The sequence below is a fragment of the Cnephaeus nilssonii genome, assembly GCF_951640355.1.
Source record: "Cnephaeus nilssonii genome assembly, chromosome: 10".
Lineage (NCBI taxonomy): Eukaryota > Metazoa > Chordata > Mammalia > Chiroptera > Vespertilionidae > Cnephaeus > Cnephaeus nilssonii.
The window spans coordinates 64732435-64752836 of NC_137081.1; the positions used below are offsets into that span (position 1 = coordinate 64732435).

General features: G+C 44.4%; 2 protein-coding genes across 7 annotated transcripts in view; one reads left to right on the top strand and one right to left on the bottom strand.

Moving 5' to 3' along the window:
- The window catches only part of MBD5 (methyl-CpG binding domain protein 5), a 410559-nt gene extending 408816 nt beyond the window's left edge, over positions 1 to 1743 (bottom strand). For all 4 annotated transcript variants that reach the window (XR_013814139.1, XM_079783240.1, XM_079783243.1 and 1 more), the window contains exon 1: positions 1638 to 1743. The gene's annotated coding sequence lies outside the window, so the exon portion shown is untranslated. The remainder of the gene's footprint in view (positions 1 to 1637) is intronic.
- Positions 1744 to 1765: 22 nt separating this feature from the next.
- ORC4 (origin recognition complex subunit 4) overlaps positions 1766 to 20402 on the top strand; it is an 80010-nt gene continuing 61373 nt past the window's right edge. The window contains exon 1 of one of the 3 annotated variants that reach the window (XM_079783247.1): positions 1766 to 1852. The gene's annotated coding sequence lies outside the window, so the exon portion shown is untranslated. Of the gene's footprint in view, positions 1853 to 2571; positions 2701 to 20402 lie in introns of those variants that run through there. The other 2 variants (XM_079783246.1, XM_079783248.1) reach the window with 2 other exon arrangements.

Below are 20402 nucleotides of genomic sequence, written 5' to 3' on the forward strand. Positions count from 1 at the left end.
ACTAAAACATAAGAGCCGTATGTTTTGGCTTTAACATCAAGATAATAAAAAATTAAAAGTATTATCATGTCTTTAAAATATTTATGTCAAACATCCTTCTAGATTTTTCTTCAATCCTTTCTAATTGATCAAATTGCTATTTTCATATTGCCAGTCTGATCACATTGCTGCTTTACAGAAAAATATTTTTTGCTGACATAAATTATGGGATCAGAGATACCAATACAGTAACAAAAAAGGGTGTGAGAGAGAGAGAGAGAGAGAGAGAGAGAGAGAGACAGAGACAGAGACAGAGAGAGAGAATATGTGTTGCATCCATCTTCAAGGAAAGCATAAAGAAATGTATGTATGAAACAAAATACCATTCTCCAATGTAAGACCTAATAAAAGGCCTACATCATAAACATACTTTCTAGCATTTGTGAAATAAAATGCAGCACTGAATTTGAAAGCCATTCATAAGAACATACCATGTAAAAACATAAGAATAGTGATTTCTATCAAGATTTTTACTCTGTAAGCCTAAATCTAGATTCATCTTTCGATTTATATCTAACTACAATGAATATACTCACTACAACTTCATGATTTCTTTGAGTCATGAATACATATTTTAGAAATCTGCCTCCTTTCAGATGTAGTGAGCAATTTGGTTCAGTACCCCAAGAGGTGAGAAACTCGTCTCAATTTACAACAGTAAATAAATAATTCAGTTAAAACTGAAAGTGGTACCAATCCAGCAAACTATTGATGGAGAGGTTTGGCCTTCCTTGAAGCCAGAACAACATAAAGTTTTCAATGGGGATTAGTTGTTCATACAAGTTACAACGATTAGAAAAATACCCAGACTAATTATGAAAGAGCTTACATTCTCATCTTATATGGGGAAAGACAAGACCAGTGGTATTTAAACTTTAAGCATTTTAAGCTTTGAACTTTATATGCTGATTAATGAAACAGACATTTAACCAAAAAAAAGCAATAATACAAGTCAAAACCTAACCAAAGGCCTCTATCAACTGAAAATGTGAAATTTTCTCTGCATGTCGGACAAAACGAGAAAAGGTAAATTTAACCCAGAAAGCAAAAACCAAACAAGTCTGCTCCAACACTGAAGTCAATACCCAAATCACATACAGAACCAAAAAGGGGAAAACACTCCAGCCTACAAATGGATAAGCAGTTCCAATGCCATCCAGATCCCGACATTTTCCCACTCAGAAACAAATGCAGTGGAGCTTTTCCTGGGGAAACAGCTCTCCCAATGAATTCTGTAAAGTGACATCTAGAAAGTGTGCCTCTTTCTGTCTCTTTCCCTGGCGCCTCATTGGAAGGAGGAGGGGGTTGTTTTTGTATTCTCCCCCACTGGAGCAAGGCACCATCAGATGCTAGCTGAAGGGGAGAAACCACTTTTGACCACAGCAAATATTAACAAAAGTGCCCTTCCTCCTCTGACAGGATGGGCACCCACCTCACACACCCCTCCCCACTCCGACCCCTCCTACACTGCCCCCCCCCCCAGCACCACCCCCTCCTCACCCCGGAGCTACACTGCGTACACGGTTTGGTGCCACTGTTGCCCCGGAGTTGAAGTCAGAGCCAGAGGAAGGCAATAAAGCCCCCACAGACACACTTACCTTTCCTGCCCCCCACTTTGGAGTGCCTTCCCTGGAGCTGTGGAGGATGACACAAAGGGTAATAAAGGGGGGAGTGGAGGAGGAGGAGGAGGCGGCGAAGGAGGAGGAGAGCTGGGGAAGTGGCTGCTCCTGGGTGTAGTGAGATGTCTCCAGCCAGGGCCAAGCAGCAGCAGTAGCAGCAGCAGCAGCAACAGCAGCAACAGCAGCAGAGAAGGGTCTGTGTTGCTAAGAGGCTTTTGGTCTCTTTCTCTCCTCTCTCACGGCCAAAGAGGAGGGTGGAGAGGGCTCGGGAGGGAGGCTACTGGCGGGGTGAAGGGGTAGGAGTCGTAGATGGGGGTTTTCGAAGAAGAAGAAACTCCGTCTCCTTCTCTCTCTGGCTCAATCCCCCTCTCAGGTCTCAGGGCTGGAGGGTGGGGGAAGGAACTCAGCCGCCTTCCCCCCACCCCCCCCCCCTCAATTCAAGGTTGAAGTGGGGTAAAATTAGTGTCCTGTCCCTTTAAAAATAGAAATAAAAGGTGCCCCCCCTCTGCCACTGCCTCTCTCTTCATCATCAGCTGCTGCTGCTGCTGGGGTCTCTCTGCTTTGGGGGGGAGGGGGGGGATCGGGTAGAAGAGACGGGAGGCACTCACTGCGCATGTCCCTCACTGATGGGAGGCTGGTTGGTTGAAGGCAGGAGGAGGGGGAGGGGAGGAAATGAGACGGTTTCCCAGAAGGCTCTGAGGCTCTCGCGACCCGGAAGACATTGTAGCAGGGGGTAGAGGGGCGGGGGCGAGAAGTAGGAGGAAGTCGCTACTCAGTAACACCCTCAGCCCCCTCCTCCCTCCTAAGAGAAAGTGGAGGAACGGAAGTGGGCGTGGCGGAGGCAAGAGGAGGTCACGTGTTGGGGCGGGCGGTGGGCGGGGTGGGAGAGGCGCGTGCGCGCGGCCTGCCGGGAGTAGCGGTGGATCCTTAGCAGCGCCAGGTGAAACTGGTCCGGTTCAGCTGCGAGGCGAGCCTGTGGGACGGTTCCCGCGGTTGCTGGATCTCCGCTCTGCCCCAGGAAGGGCAGACTTTCCTGTGACAGGTAACGTGGGGAAGGCTGGCCCCTACCGGGGGCGCCAGCGGTGAAAGGCAATCTAAAGGGGGGAGGGCGAAAGGCGTTGGAGACTGGGAATGCGGGAGGGGGGCTGGCTTGCGTAGGCCAGGCAGGCCAGAAAGCGGGCGGGCTCCTTGTCTCCCGGCCTCCCTGCCACCCGGCCGACGGATCCTGGGTCCGGGTGGGCGCAGGGAGTCCTGGTGAGGCTCGGTCTGTGGCGGGGTGGCGACGGCACTCGGTGGTGTGAGATCCTGGTGCAAAGAGGGCAACGGACTCTGAGCCTCTGCAGATGACTGGTGACTGCTGCTTCAGCTCGGAGCAGGGAACCTGTCCGGCTATGCTTACATGACTTCGCTACCCTCCCCGGAATTCTGGAGTGACTTTGAGGATGAGCCTGTGGAATTTCTCGCCGTGTCTTGCGAGAAATTCAACAGCGCCTGTGCCCGTCCTCAGGAAGGGAGGGTGGATTGTGTAGTCCTTGACATCGGGTGTTGCCGTTGATAGAGAAGGGACATATCTCAATGTTCACTTTCTATGGTATAGAGAGACTTTTAAATGGGTATCTTAGGGTTTTTGGTGGTGGTGGTTTTTTTTTGTTACTAGCCTCGGAGTTAGAGCCTTTGGTTTCTCAATTAAATGCTACCTATTTTTGCTGAAAATGTTTCCCTCATAAGATCAGAATTAATTCCAAAATATTTAAGAAAGGATTCATGAATTTACATTAGTAAAGCTTTTTAAAATAAAATAGCACTGTTTCTTTTTCATACTCTCTTAATACAATTTAAATCATTTCAGTCTTTCAGTTGGCGTTTTTTTTTTTTTTTTTTTTTGTAAAGGTACTGTGAAAGATTATCACCCATCTATGGGTTCTCTTAAGACCAAGAATCAAAAATTTCTCATATTTATTTGTGTTGGTATTGCCTAATCTGTAATGGGTCCTTTGGGGTAAACTATCAATTAAAGGTACTACTATTTTTCTTCATTTTGTTTTAGCAGTGGACCCTATTTATGCATCATATCCTAGTGCTTACTACTTTCTGTGTGTGCTATAATCTTGTCAAATGAAATAAAAACTAGAATCTTGTACCTTAAAGTTTTGTATATAGTAAAACCAAATGTTTATCACTTTATAACAGAAAAATACATAGCAAAGCAAATAAAGTGCCTTAGGTAACAATTTTAAAGTCTTTTTGTGTGGTAAAGTATACAAAAAATGAACAAATTATAGATATGCAGTCTAATGAATGCAGTGAACAATCTGTAGTCATTACCAAAGTCAAGAACTAGAACATTGTTGGCCCCGGAGACATGTTCCTACCCCCATCTATTCCTGATCATTCCTCCCTCCTCACCACTCTCAGAGTTAACACTATTTGGATTTTATGGTAATTATGTCCTTTTATTTCAACTATTTTTTTAACTAGCTATGCCAGCATTCATAAATTAATGTAGATCAGTTTTGCCTGTATTTACCTATATGTAAATGAGTTACATATTATGTACTAGGGGCCCAGTGCACGAATTCGTGTACCTTGAAAGCAACTGTGGGCCTTGAGGCTGCAGTGGACACACGGGAGGGTCTTGGCCCATCCTCTGTGCCCCCGCCCAGCCCCTCCCACCGGGACCCTGGTCCCCTCTATGCCTGCAGCCCTGCTCCCGCTGCTGCTGCTCCCATGTGCCGATGGCGCCAGCTCTGCTCGCACCCGCTGACGGTGCACAGAACGATTGGGGCTGGCGCCAGCAGCAGGTACAAGCAGGACAGTGCTGTCAGCAGGTGTGAATGGCGGCTGCTGCCTCAATCACCCCTCAGGAGCAGGGAGAGGTGGAGAAGCCCTCAGGGGCTATTGGGGCCAACAGCTGCTGCTCTCACCCGCTGACAGCGCTGAGTGATCGGGACTGGCGCCATGTGCTGGCAGTGGGTGCTAGCAGTGGCTCTGGAGCCAGCTGTGGGTGAAAGAGGCAGCTGCTGGCTCCGATTGCCCCTCGGGCAGGGGGAAGGGGGGAAGCCCTGAGGGGCAATTGGGGCCAGCGCCGGCCACAGGTGCGAGAGGTGGCTCCAGTGCCAGCAGCGGGTGTGAGTGCCTGGCGGGAACGAAGTGCGTTGGAACAAAGAATTTTCAGTAACGACCAGAGGCTCACCCTGATGACAGCGATCGGTGCCCCACCTTGGTCTGGTGCCCCCACTCACTTCCACCATCTCGCGCAGCCAATGCCTGCCAAGTTCCACACTCTGCCACCTGCTGACAAAACCCACCATGTTCTGCGCATGCTCCCTGGTGGTCAGCGCACATCATAGTGACCAGTTTGGTTCTGTCTTTCAGTCTATTTGCATATTAGGGTCACATATATATATATAAATACATAGACATATACATACACACACACACACACACACACACACACACACACACACACACACTAGAGGCCCAGTGCACAAAATTTGTGCACGGGGGGTGGGGGGGAGTGTGTGTCCCTCAGCCCAGCCTGCACCCTCTCCAATCAGGGACCCTTTGAGGGATGTCTGAATGCCCACAGGGATCGGGCATTCGGACATCCCTCTCACAATCCAGGACTGCTGGCTCCTAACCGCTCACCTGCCTGCCTGCCTGATTGCCCCGAACCTCTTCTGCCTGCCAGCCTGATCAACCCCTAACCGTTCCCCTGCCAGCCTGATTGATGCCTAACTGCTCCCCTGCCAGCCTGATTGCCCCTAACTGCCCTCCCCTGCAAGCCTGGTTGCCCCTAACTGTCCTCCCCTGCAGGCCTGGTTGCCCCAACTGCCCTCCCCTGCTGGCCTGTTAATGCCTAACTGCCCTCCCTTGCCTGCCTGGTCACCTCTAACTGCCCTCCTCTGCAGGCCTGGTCACCCCCAACTGCCCTCCCCTGCAGGCCTTGGTCGCCCTTAACTATCCTCCCCTGCAAGCCTGGTCACCCCCCCAACTGCCCTCTCCTGCTGGCCTGCCCCCCCCCAACTGCCCTCCACTGCAGGCCTGGGCCCCCCCAACTGCCCTCTCCTGCAGGCCTGGATCCCCCCTAACTGCCCTCCCCTGCAGGCCTGATCACACCCAACTGCCCTCCCTTGCAGGCCTGGTCCCTCCCAACTGCCCTCCCCTGCTGGACTGATGGCCCACAACTGCCCTCCCCTGCCAGCCATCTTGTGGTGGCCATCTTGTGTCCACATGGGGGTGGCCATCTTTGACCACAAGGGGGTGGCCATCTTGTGTGTTGGAGTGACAGTCAATTTGCATATTACTCTTTTATTAGATAGGATATATTCTAATTCGTGCACTCACAGGGGTCTCTCAGCCCGGCCTGTGCACTTTCGCAGTCCAGGAGCCCACAGGGGATGTCCGACTGCCGGCTTAGGCCCGCTCCCCGCATTGCTGCAGAGGCCGGAGAGGCTCCTGCCCCCGCTTCTGCACTCTCCAGCCGTGAGCCCAGCTCAGGGCTTCTGGCTGAGTGGCACTCCCCCTGTGGGAGCGCACTGACCATCATGGGGCAGCTCCTGCATTGAGCATCTGCCCCCTGGTGGTCAGTGTGCATCATAGTGACTGGTTGTTCCACCATTTGGTCAATTTACATATTAGCCTTTTATTATATAGGATTATGTTATTTTTCTCTCATGTTATTAATATATAACCACTAGAGGCCCGGTGCACGAAATTCGTGCATGGGGGTGGGAGGGAGTGTCCCTCAGCCTTGCCTGTGCCCTCTCCAATCTGGGACCCCTCAATGGGGGATGTCCCTCGGGGGATGTCCGACTGCTGGTTTAAGGGCATTAACTCCAGCCATTAGGAAAATCACACAGAATGTCCTTGACATACAAACTGTGATTTTATGAGTTGTTTTAATAATAATGGCCATTCCTTTAAATAAGATCCGCTTATATACAATACAGCTGGTACTATGTGAATTCAGAATGTTAATATCACAAAAATCATAGAAGGTTGTAGTGGAAATAACCTTGAATTGTTTAGTCTAAACTTTTATAAATATTGGAATTCCCTTTTCAAAGATTTTGAATGCTTTTTGTCCTAAGAAGCTTAACCAACTTTTGAGGCAACCTATTTTCTGTGAAAGGACTAGGGGACTCTGCTTGCCACCCGCCGGATGGGCTGAAAGGACTGGGGGACTCCAGCGGCAGGCGTGCTAAGCTGAAAGGACAAGTGGACTCTGGCGCCTGCCGCCCCCCAGCGGGGCTAAAAGAACTGGGGGCCTCTGGCAGCAGGCACACGGCACCTGCTGCTCTCCGGGAGTGGGTACTCCAGTGGGGCTGAGGGGACTAGGTGCCACCATCTTGTGGCTATGGGCACCACCATCTTTTGTGACTGCGTGATGGTCAATTTGCATATTCCCTCTGTATTATATAGGATGTTAGTACATTTAGCATTAGTATGTATATTTTCATTGCTGTATAGTAATGTCTATAGCACAGTAAAAGTATAGTGTACTAAGTCTTTTTTTTTTTTCAAGTCCTCACTAGAGGATATTTTTTACATTGATTATTTTTTATTTTATTTTATTTTTTAGAGCTAGGGGAAGGGAGAAAGGGAGGGGGAGAGGGGAAGAAGAGAGACAGACAGACAGACAGACAGACAGACATAGGTTGTCTCCCCCAATATGTGCCCTGACCAGGCTGGATGGAACCTGAAACCCTGCTCTAACCACTTTGCAACATGGGCCAGAACTAGTGTGGTCTTTTTATGAATAAGCCACAATTAACTAATGTAATATTAATGGACATTTGGATTGTGTCTAGTTTTTAGCAATTATGAACAGTGCTACTGTGGATGTTTTTAAATGTATTTTTATGCATATAGCATGCAATTTTGTGTATGCCCAATTTTTCCAACGTGATATATTAATTTATGCTTCCACCAGCAGTATACAATACTTTTTCTCTACTGTCCCACCAGCAGTTGGTATTTTTTGTTTTTTGCCAAACTGATGGATGTAGCTTTATATTATTGCTTTAATTTGCAATTCCCTGGTTATTAATGAGGCTAAACATTTTTTTTTTCAAAAATATAAACTGGTTATGTGAATAGTCTTTAAGTATTTTGCACAGATTATTTCTTAGGTTAAAAGCAATTTAGCAACTGAATTGTCATGTTCTGTAAATGTCAAATAAACCCCAGATTTCTAAGACTAAGTATAAAAACAGTATAAATTCAGCTTCTTACTATATTACATGTTGAAATTTTAATAAATTAATTTCACCTTTTTTTTTAAATGTGGATACTAGAAAATTTTAAAGAACATATAGGTAGTATGTTTCTGTTTGGACAGCACAGTTCTCTATCACCAACATTGACTTACATATCCCTACATATTTATACACTTTCAGTGTTCTTTATTTCTTCTAATGTCTCTGAATTTTCCTTGAAGATCCTTTTCCTTTTTTTTTTTTTAATTTTTTTAGCACATTATTTAGATACAGATCTGCTCATGGTTAATGCTATTAATTTTTTGTTTACCTTACACTGTCTTTGTTTCACCTTCAATCTTGAAGAATGTTTTGGGGGGTATTAAATTGTAGGGTTATGGTTGTTTTTCACCACCACAAAGATAATATTCCACTGCTGTTTGACTTCCATTACTGACTTTGGAAGTCAGCTGTCAATCTAACTCTTGCTGTTTTGAAAGCAATCTGCTTTTTAAAATGTTTCTTTTATCTTAGGTTTTCTGCTATTTCTTCATGAGTTTTTGTGTGGAATTGGTTTTCCTGTTTGGGTTCACTGGGATTCTTAATTCTGTGGATCAGAATTTAAAGAAGTATACCTTTGTTCATTTTAAAAAAATATATATTTTTATTGATTTCAGAGAGGAAGAGAGAGAGAGAAACATCAACGAAGAGAGAGAATCATTTATCGGCTGCCTCCTGCATGCCCCCTACTGGGGATGGAGCCCACAACCCCTGTATGTACCCTGACCAGGAATCAAACTGCAACCTATGGTTCATAGGTCCTTATTCTTATTTTTTTTTCCTTTTAATCCTCACCCGTGGATGTTTTTCCATTGATTTTTTTAGAGAGAGGGAAAGACAGAGAGAAACATCTATCTGAGAGAGACACATCAATTGGTTGCCTCTTGCACAAGCCCTGACCAAGGCACGGGCCAGGGAAGAGCCTGCAACCTAGGTACATGGTCTTGACCGGAATCGAACCTGGGACCCTTTGTTCTGCAGGCTGACACACAATCCAGTGAGCCAAACTGACTAGGGCCCTATATTTATTCTTACTGTTTCTGGCTACTTAGTAAAAATTACAAATTTTAAATTACAAATTAAAAGTTGTGGCTTTTATTGACATAGCATTCATAGTTTCTTTTGTCTGTGACTGATAATTACAGTTTCTGAATTTTGTTTTTGCTGGTTTATCATTTTTTTTCTTGTGTGCCAATGTGTTGGTTTTGTTTCAAAAATTACAAGAATAGTAAGTAAGTACTAGGATAATAATATCTTTGTCAAGAAGGCATGTTTTTCTAGGAAAGATGCTTAGGGATGCTACCAGTTCCAAATCAATTCATTTTCAAAATTTGGGATTTCTTCTGTTACACACATGACATAAGCAGGACTTTGAGTCATATGAGTTGTGTTTTACATCCAGTTCTTCCTATACTGATGACACTGCCCTTGAGATCTCAACTTAAATTGTGTGATGATTTATTTTAGTCCCCAGGTTTGGTGGGTCCTTTGCTTCAGTGGGTTTTTTGTTTATTTGTTTTTTCTGTTGTTGTTTTTCCCCACGCTCATCAAAGTTACCAGTAGCTCATTCTTTTTATTTCTCAGCCTTTTTTTCTGGATTGGCAAAAGGCCTCAGGAAAAAGTGATTGGGTGTGTGGTTTATTTCTCTGGTTTACCTTCTACTAGGTTTTGGCATGTATTTCATGCTGCCTTATTTCTTTTTTATTATGAAGGTTTTTCTTGACTTTGGCAGAGAGGATTGAGCCAATCTGCCTTTACCATAAAGAAAACTCTTATCCTCTGTTTTGTTTTTAAATTTAGAAATTCATATCAAGATCTTTCTGGTTCTAGCCAAAATTTTGTGTTTTAACTTAAGTCATACATGAGTTTAAAAATTTTTAAACTGAATTACCTTCTAAAGTATAAGTAGTCAAGTTAATGAGAAATTTTTCAGGTTTTTTTTTTTAAGTTAACATTTTCAAATGTAAAAGAACACATGCTTCAAGTATTGACTACTTCTACATGGTTTATTATTAAAAACAACTCATACCTATTTTTATATATGTGTGTGTGTGTGTGTGTGTGTGTGTATACACACACACACACACACACACATACACTAGTAGCCCGATGCACGAAATTCGTGCACATTAAAAGGGGGACCCAGAGTCAAGACCCCACCCACCCACATGCACCTCAAAATCGCATGAGACCCAGATCCAGCCGCCCCTCCCCCCCACCCCACCCCCATTGGGCTAGATCCAGATATGGCCAGTCCCACCCTTGTCAAGCTCCGCCAGGCAGGGGGCGTAGCCTCAGGTCCCCCTGGCCCGGCGCCAGGACAGGGGGCATGGCCTGAGGTCCCCCAGATGGGGTGGGGGGCGTGCCTTGAGGTCCCCCGTCAAGCCCCACCAGGTGGAGGACACAGCCTGAGATCCCCTGTCAAGCCCCGCTGGTTGGGGGCATGGCCTGAGGTCCCCCGTCACGCCCTGCCAGGCAGAGGGGCGCAGCTTCAGGTCCCCCGTTAAGCCCCACTGGCAGGGGGGCACAGCCCCAGGTCCCCCAACAAGCCCCGCTGGGCATGGGGGCACGGCCTGAGTTCCCCTGACCCAGCACTGGGGGTGCACCTTGAGGTCCCCCGTCAAGCCCCGCTGGTGGGGGAACATGGTCTGACGTCCCATGTCAAGCCCTGCCTGGTGGGGGGTGGGGCCTAAGGTCCCCTGTCAATCCCTGCTGGGTGGGGGGCACAGCCTGAGGTTCCCGGTCAAGTCCCACGGGGGTTGGAGGAGGGCGTAGCCTCAGGTCCCTGCTGATTGCTCATTAAGGCTCCTTAACCTTTTGCACTCAGATGTCGAGTGTGACTCGACACGGTTAGCATCAGTAGCAGCTCGAGAAAAAAGCAAGTGAGTGCAAAGGGTTAAGGGAACTTGGCCTCAGCTGTGGGTGCAGCCATCTTTGTGATGGAGTGATGGTCAATTAGCATATTCCCTCTTTATTAGATAGGATATATATATTTTAATCCTTACCCAAAAATATGTTTATTTTAACAAGAAAGGAGGTTAGAGAGAGAGAAACATCAATGTGAGAGAGAAACATCGGCAGTTGCTTCCCATGTGTACTTGGACCAGGGACTGAACCCACAACCTAGGTATATTTCCTGACTGGGGAATCGAACCCATGATCTTTCCATATACAGGATAGCACTCCAACCAACTGAGCCACAACAGGCAGGGAAACTCATATTTATTGCAAGTTCTCTTCTCCAGAATATTGCCCATCACAGTTGTCACCATGGTGGACCAAAATGCTTGGGCCTTTATACCCTCACCTTGCTCAAGCCCCTTGAAGGGTGTAATATTGGACAAGGTGGCTGTTTCCCATCTCTAGGGGAGAACACTTTTAAAACTTTTTTTTTTTGCACATTCTTTTGCTATTTACTTCCATATTTCTAAATAACATCTTATATTGCTACCTCTTGATTTTTTTCATTTCATTATTTGTTGACTTCCCTGTATTGATGCTGTAAATTTGTTTTTTTCCCCACAAACACCCCAACCACTCCCCCATCATTCCACAGATACTTTAGTTTTTCAGTATTTATCATTAACTCATTTCCAAACTAACTGATGGTTGTCAGCATATCTTCTTCATAGGTTCAGAAGTATTGATTATTTTTTTTATCAATTTCTCCTAGAACATTCTGCTTCCAGATTAAGCCAATTGCTTAATAAGGTTGTCCTTTGTGCAGCCTCTATTCTATGATGGATCATCTGTTGTTTGTATCCCATGTAATTCTTGTCTTGTATGGTCCTTCTCTTTGTTTGGTCATGTTCTCCAGTAACTATCTAAAAGGCAAATGTTTTAAGGCATTATGTTCCTGTAAATATCTGCTACTTTATTTTTTTTTAATTTAATAAATCTTTATTGTTCAAATTATTACAATTGTTTTTCCTTTTCCCCCCCATAGCTCCCCTCCACCTAGTTCCCACCCCACCCTCTGCCCTTACCTCCCCCCGCACTGTCCTCATCCATAGGTGTACAATTTTTGTCCAGTCTCTTCCCGCACCCCCCATACCCCTTTCCCCCTGAGAATTATCAGTCCACTCCCTTTCTATGCCCCTGATTCTATTATATTCACCTGTTTATTCTGTTCCTCGGATTTTTAATTCACTTGATTTTTAGATTCACTTGTTGACAGATATGTATTTGTTGTTCATAATTTTTATCTTTACTTTTTTCTCCTTCCTCTTCTTAAAGCATACCTTTCAGCATTTCATATAATACTGGTTTGGTGGTGATGAACTCCTTTAGCTTTCTCTTACACTATCTTCAAATTTTTGGGTTCTTTTTTCTTTTTGCTTTTCAGGCTGAGTGTTTTTTGCTTCTTTGTATTTCAAATCTTTGACTTGATTCTTGCGTTCCTCTAGTCTGCTGTTGGGTCTCTGTATAATATTTTTTATTTCAGTTAGTGTATGCTTAACTTCTAGTTCGTCCTTTTTGATATCCTCGAGGGTCTCACTAAATTTATCGGCCTTTTTTAGGAAATTCTTGAAAAACCTTATAACCGTGGTTTTGAACTCTATATCCAGTCATTTGTTTTCCTCCATTTCTTTCGTTTGTGATCTGTTTCTTTGTCTCCGCATTTTCGCTGCTTCCCTGAGTTGGTAGGGTAGCTTTGTGTGCTAGGTGTCCTATATGGCCCAGTGGGTCGGCCTCCCAAGTTACGTGAGGTGGACACTCTTGGTGCACCCCTTTGTGGACTGTGTGTACAGCCTTGTTGTAGTTAAGTCTTGATTGTTATTGGTGTCACTGGGAGGAATTGACCTCCAGGCCAGTTGGCTGTGAGGATCAGCTGTGTCTACGACAGGAGAACTTCTGTGCTGAAGACAGCCTTATGAGACAAGACTTGCAAAATTGCAAAAGCCTCTGTGCTCAGCTTGGATGGGGTGGAGTCTCAGGGCTGAGCAGACAGTCTTGGCTTCCCATCAGCCCTGCCCTAAGAGGCCCTGGGTCTCAGTGTCCCTTGGTAATCGCTGTAAGCACCTCTGAGAGAAAGCCGCCCTTGAGTTTCACCCGCTGCCAGACAGTCCAGTTTCTCCCCCAATGAATCTGGATTCCCAGATACTCGCCCAGAACTGGAGTTCAGCGCAGTCGGGACCTTCTGGGTCCCTCCAGCTAAAGAAAGCCAGTGGCACACTCAGTAGTCAGTCCTCTCTGCACGCACTTGCGCCCGCGCCTCCAGATCTCTGCCTTTCGCAGCTCCCACGAGTCTCTGTGTGCCTTTCTGTCTACCTGACAGTCCAGACTTACCCTGTATAAGCCTGGGTCCCCAGGGCCTCGCCCGGAACTGGGGTTCAGTGCAGTCGGAACTTGGGTTCAGTGCAGTCGGGAGCTTCCTTCTCCCTCCTGCCAGAGAAAGCCAGCCAGGCACTCAGCCGCCCTTCCTCTCTGTGAACGTGTCTCCGTACCTCAGCCCTTTGCAACTCCTCTGATTCTCCGTGAGCTTTTCTCTTTCCTTCTAGTTGTAGAATTTCCACTCAGCCAGCTTTCCTGTGGTTCTGGATGATGTCCGTTCTGTCTTTTAGTTGTAGTTTTGAAATTGTTGTGCGAGGCAGCAGTTTAGGTGCTTACCTATTCCACCATCTTGGTTTCTCCAAATATCTGCTACTTTATATGACTGTAGTTTGGGTATAGAATCCTAAGTTTGGAATGTATTTCTTCAGAATTGTGAAGGAATTCTTAGTGTCTTATATAAAATCTGAAACTATTCTAATTTTCAACACTTTGCTTTTCACTTTTCTCTGCCATGAAAGCTTCTGTAGCCTTTTTGTTTAAAGCTTATAGAATTTTCTCTTCGTGTGCCCAGTATTCTGAAATGTCTTAGTCATGTGAAATGAATGCACTTTTTTGTGCTTTCCATGGGACCTTTTCATTTGGTAACTTATATCCTTCAGCTCTGAAAAAGTTTCCGATACTTTCTGTGTAATTTCCTTGCTTCTGTGTATTTTGTTCTGAAAGTGCAATTAGACATTGTCCTCCTGGACCTGTTTTATTTCTCCCATTTTTTATGTTTTTGCAATTTTATGCTTTACACTTTCTGGGAAATTTACTTGATTTTTTAAAAATGTTTAAAGATTTTCATTTCAGTTTTCATACTCTTTTATTTACAATAGCTTTTTTGATCTGTGTGTTTTGTTTTTTTTCCACAGAATCCTAGTGGTTGGTTTTTCTTTGGTTTGTTTTGTGTTTTTCTTTTCTTTTTATGGACTTAATTAAAGTTTTCTTTTAAAATGTATTTCTCTTTGCTTTATCTAAGGTATTCTCTTTGTATGTTTTGGTTTCTTTCATTTTAGACGTTTTCCTTAACTCTCTTATGATCCTTAATTGTGTGATCAAATTTATGTAAGGGGCAGTAGAAAGCTATCTTGGGTCTTTATGAACTTGGCTGGGACTTGCTAACTATTGATGGTTCTCACTGAGGAAATATTTGGCTGGGGCACATATTGGAGAAAAAAACCCTAAGGTGCATGTCTTACATATTTGGAACCATTTTCTATTGGGCTAACAAGAATTCAATGCAAAGGATTTTTCAGTCTCATGCCTCTTAAGTCACCAGTTCTAGGATGTGATTGTTACTAAAAACCAGTAGATGGAAGCTGCAGGTGCTATTGAACCAACAAATCCTGCTCCAAGATGTAAGCTTGATTGTCAATGCTTGGAAAAGCAAGTGAAAGCAGAGAGCTCATGAATATCAGTATTCAATTTTTTTCCATCTGTAATGCCCTTACCTTCTACTGAGCCTGATATCCCTAGTGTAAAGTTCTTCTGTATTGCCCTCAGTAGAACCTCTTGTCTTTTGATGGAGTGGAATAGAGGCTTTAGTTTAATTTTATTTTAACTATTTTAGTGCTGCAGGTCTTTTGGAAATGGCTTTGTTAATTAATTCTATCCAAATTTAAACACTGTTTATTAAGTGACCATGCTGCTATATGTTTACTAGAGGCCCAGTGCACAAAATTTGTGCACCGGGGCGGGGGGGGGGTTTCCCCCTCAGCCCAGCCTGCACCCTCTCCAATCCTGGGCCCCTCGGGGGATGTCTGACTGCCGATTTAAGCCTGATCCCAGGTTTCGGGCCAAAACCGACAGTCGGAAGACATCCTTCTTACAATCTGGGACTGCTGGCTCCTAATTGCTCACCTGCCAGCCTGATCACCCCTAATTACCTCTGCCTGCCGGCCTGATCGTCCTTAACTGCCCCACCCTGCCAGCCTGGTCACCCCCGAACTGCCCCCCTCTGCCGGCCTGGTCACTCCTAATTGCTCCCCCCACACTGGCCTGGTCGCTTCTTACTGCCCCCGCCCTTCCGGCCTGGTCGCCCCCAACTGTCCCTTAATGCCGGCCTGTTCGTCCCCAGCTGCCCCCCACTGTTGGCCTGGTTTCCCCCAACTGCCCCCCTGCTGGCCTGGTTGCCCCCAACTGCCCCCCTGCCGGCCTGGTCGCCCCCAACTGCCCCCCCTGCCGGCCTAGTTTCCCCAACACAGCCTGCTGTTCAGTCGTTTGGTTGTCCCTCATTAACCCCCCCTGCCAGCCTGGTCGCCCCACACAGCCTGCTGTTCAGTAGTTTGGTCGTCCCTCACTAACCCCCCTGCCGGCCTGGTCGCCCCACGCAGCCTGCTGTTTGGTCACCCATCTGGTCGTTTAGGTCATGACGGCCCTTCTCTTTTTATATATTAGGGTTCTTTTTGGATAGGATTTGCTGATGGGACTGAATAGCTTTTCACATTTTACTAAATGCTTAAATGGGAAAATAATATGAGTTGAGATTATAAACTAGAAGGTAGATAAAACATGAAATCGACAGTTGTTCCCCAATTCTTTTTTTTTTAGTTTTACTCCTCCTTTTCATTCCCAAATCATGTCCTACGTGCCCATATTCAAACAAGCATGTGTTGGGGTTACTAGTTTTTCCTAAATTCTTTTTCCCCTTAATCTCACATAAGTCTCCCAATCTCTTTCCTACCTCCAATAAAAACAACATAATTTTAGTCGTTTACTGCTTTCTTGATAGATATGGGAATAGAGATCAGTATGAAGTTTTGACCAAAAAGTTGATAAGTGTTGGCAAAGTTAAAGTTGAAAGGATGATAGCTTTTCTTTTAATGTCTATGAGATCAGTAGTGATGGTCCTGCTTTAATTTCTGATATTAATCATGTCTGATATTAATCCTTTGGGTCTCTTTTTTATTGTTTTGTTTTAACCTGGCTAGAGGTTTGTCAGTTTTATTCATTTATGTATTTAGCTTTATAAGTTTTCATTTTCGGCTGAATGAGTTTTTCATGATTTCTTTTTCTGATTGAGTTCTTGTTTTCAGTTTCATTGGCCTGTTCTCTTTTTATTATTCTTACTTTGGCTTTAATTTGCTTTTCTTTTTCTAATTACCTAAGGTGGAAACTTAGATGATTGATTTTAAGTCTTTTTTTCTGTCCTAATATATGCATTCAGTGCTATAAATTTTCCTCTATGGACTGCTTTTGCTACATGTCATACATTTGGTAAGTTCTATTTTAATTTTAATTTTATTTACAATTCTTTTTCTTAATTTCTCTTATTTGATCCATGTGTTTGGTAGAAGTCTGTTGTTTAAGCTCTGTATTGGGGGATTTACCAGCTACTTTTCTGTTTATTTCTATCTTAATTTTATTATAGTGTTAAAGTATACTTTATATAATTTCTTTTTTTTTTCCCCCAAATATAAGATGTTTGGGTTTTTTTGTTTTTTTTTGCCCCGGACTATGATCTATCTAGGTGAATGTGCTATGTCAGTTTGAGGAGAATATGCATTCTGTTCTTGGATGCAGTATTCTATAAATGTCATTTAGGTCCTTTTGACTAGTAATCCTGTCCAATTCAAGTATATCCTTAGTGATTTTCTGTCAATTACTGTTGAAGGGATATTGATGTCTTCCAAGTATAAAGTGGATTCATCAATTTCTTCTTGCAGTCGTATCAATTTTTGTTTCGTGTACTCTGATCTTTTGATGTTAGGCAGTTGTTAGGCACTCAGACATTAAGAATTGTTGTCTTATTAGAGAATTCACTCCTTTATCATTCTGTAATGCCTTATTTAATCTTAATACTTCTCACTCTGATATTTGGTCTATCTAAAATTATATATTGCTACTTCAACTTTCTTTTGATTAGTGTATAAATCCCCCCCCCCCCATCCCTGTACTTTAATCTGTGTTATTACATTTAAAGTATCTTGTAGACAGCATATACTTGGGTCTTATTTGTTTATCTACTGTGACAGTCTCTACTTATTAATTGGTGTTTTTAGCCCATTAACATTTAAAAGTGATACTGACATAGTTGAATTAATATCTGCCACATTTATTGCTGTTTTCTCTGTATTGCCTTTGTTCTTTTTTCCCTCCTTGTCTTTCATTTTCTGCCTTCTCTGATTTTAGTCAGTCATGTTATATCCATTTGTTTTCCTCCCTCAGTCCACAGATCTACCTCTTTAAAAACAAAAACAAAAAACTTCATTTAGTGGTTACTATAGTGTTTGCAGAGTACATTTATAAGCAATCCTAGTCTGTTTTCAAATAACACTGTACCACTTAACAGGTAATACAGGTATCATATAATAGAATATTGCCAGTTCCTTGCTCCTATCCTATCTAATAAAAGAGTAATATGCAAATTGACCATCACTCCAAAACATAAGATGGCTGCCCCCATGTGGACACAAGATGGCCACCACAATCTGGACTGCAGGGGAGGGCAGTTGTGGGCAGTTAGGGGTCACCAGGCCTGCAGGGGATGGCAGTTGTGGGGGACCAGGCCTGCAGGGGAGGGCAGTTGTGGGGTACCAGGCCTGCAGGGGGGGCAGTTGTGGGCCGTCAGGCAAGCAGGGAGGGCAGTTAGGGGTGACTGGGCCGGCAGAGGAGAGCAGTTGGGGGAGACCAGGTCAGCAGGGGAGGGCAGTTGGGGGGACCAGGACTGCAGGGGAGGACAGTTGGGGGGACCAGGACTGCATGGGAGGACAGTTGGGGGGACCAGGACTGCAGGGGAGGACAGTTGGGAGGGGACCAGGCCTACAGCGGAGGACAGTTGGGGGGACCCAGGCCTGTGGGGGAGGGCAGTAGTGGGAGATCAGGCCAGCAGGGAGGGCATTAGGGGTGACCTGGCCAGCAGAGGAGGGCAGTTGGGGGAGACCAGGCCTGCAGTGGAGGGCAGTTGCGGGGGACCAGGCCTGCAGTGGAGGACAGTTGGGGGGGACCCAGTCCTGCAGGGGAGGGCAGTTGGGGGGACCAGGCCAGTAGGGGAGGGCAGTTGGGGGGGGGGACCAGGCCTGCAGGGGAGGGCAGTTGTGGGCGGTCAGGCCAGCAGGGAGGGCAGTTAGGGATGACCAGGTCGGCAGAGGAGGGCAGTTAGGGGAAATCGGACTGGCCGGGGAGCAATTAGTCATTGATCAGGCTGGCAGGGGAGTGGTTAGGGGTGATCAGGCTGGCAGGCAGAAGCGGTTAGGGGCAATCAGGCAGAGGCAGGTGAGCAGTTGGGAGCCAGCAGTCCTGGATTGTGAGAGGGATGTCCAATCCGACCACCCGTTAAGGCCCAATCCCACCGGGATCGGGTTGTTGGACATCCCTCAAGGGGTCCCAGATTGGAGAGGGTGCAGGCTGGGCTGCGGAACAACCCTCCCCCCCATTCACGAATTTTGTGCACCGGGCCTCTAGTCTATATAATAAAAACCTAGTGGCCGTAATGACTGATCACCAGGAGGTGCATTGATGGGTCCTGCGGCACACTGGGTCAGGGTCTCATGCGATTTTGCACACTGGGCCTCTAGTTCCTTATAATAGTCTTTACTTGATCATTTATACGTTGTTATGCATATCAAATGCATTCTTTATTTCTCTTTTATTGTTTTCAATTTCTGGTATTTCCTTTTGATTTGTTCTCAAGAGTTTCCATCTCTGCTTACATTGCCTGTCTATAATTGCAGGTTATTTGCTTTTTTCATTAGAGCTCTTAGCATATTAAATTCCCAGTCTTAATTTTAAAATTGTTACCATACCTAAGTCTCATTGTGTCTCTTCAATCTCATCAAAGTATGTTTATTTTTACTTTTAGTCTGCCTTGTAATTTTTTTATTGAAAGCCATACATGATAAACTCTGGTATAGGAAACTGAAGTAAATAGGTCTTATTGTAAGATTTTTATGTTCACTCAGCTTAAAGTTAGACTGTCATAAGGTGTTTGGAATTTCCCTACAGATTTTTTAAAAATAAGGTCTGAGAGTTGTTCTTTTAGTTATAAAGAGGAGCTCTATTGATATGATGGTATGGCATTGGGCTAAGGGAAACAGTCTGTATTCCTGTGATTAGGTCTCAGTTTTGTTTTGTTTGTGCAAGAGCCTGTGCCCCTGGGCTGTGCCCATGTTCGTGGCTACTTCTTAGCTTGATATTTGTGTACATCTGAGATTATGGAGTAAATTTCTGGAAGTGGAATTGCAGGTTGGAGGACATACAAAATTGAGGCTTCTAGTAATAAGTGGTTTTGCCATTATTGTGTGTTAACCACAGCCTTACCAACCCCGTGACTATTCTTTTAACTAAAACGAAACAAGCACAAGATCTGCATTTTTAAAGAGATTTATTTTGTTATTTTTTCCTAACTTATTTTGTATTAACACCAGAATATGACTTAATAATTTTGCTACTTATCAGCGATAGGTAATAAGGCAGAGGAATGTTAAAAAGTGGAACTTTTCAGTTTGCTACATTAATGTAGTAGAGCTTCATCTATAAATTTGTTTTTACCCTTTGTCCAGTTTTATTAATGCAGGTTTTATCAGGTGCATAAAATAAAGTAAAATGGCCTGCATATTTATCTTGAGACTAGAACTGTGTAAATTCTTCTGAACCTTGTTTTGAATGTTTGGTTAAAGCTTAAATTCCCAAACCGCCTGGGGCTGTTGCTATTGTTGTGCATAGTTTTGAACACTCTTTCTAGTTCTTTCATGATGACTCATTTGTTCAGGTTTTATGCCTCTACTTTTCATACTATTTATCATTTATTTTATTAAAAATTACTTCATCACCCTAGCTGGTGTAGCTCAGTGATTGAATGAGGAGGTCACGTTTTGATTCCAGGTCAGGGCACATACCCAGTTGAGTCCCTTCCTCTCTGAAATCAATGAAAACATTTTTAAAAATTACTTCATCAGTTTTGTGCCTTGGTCTTTATTCTTTGTTATGCACTCTTTTGTTTACTTTATTCCTTTTCTAGCTTTATAGGTTACATGTTGCAAATATTGCATATTTATTTTTTTATTTAGTAAGTTGGTAAGTTTGTTTAATACTAAATACTTCTGCATGGAGTTCCAGTTTTGTGTGGGTATTTCTCACCTACCCAGCAATTCTAGGACACTGGTTGAGTGTCCTAAATCCAACTTAATTCTGAAGTTGTTTACCTGGAGATAGCATAGATTCAACAAAT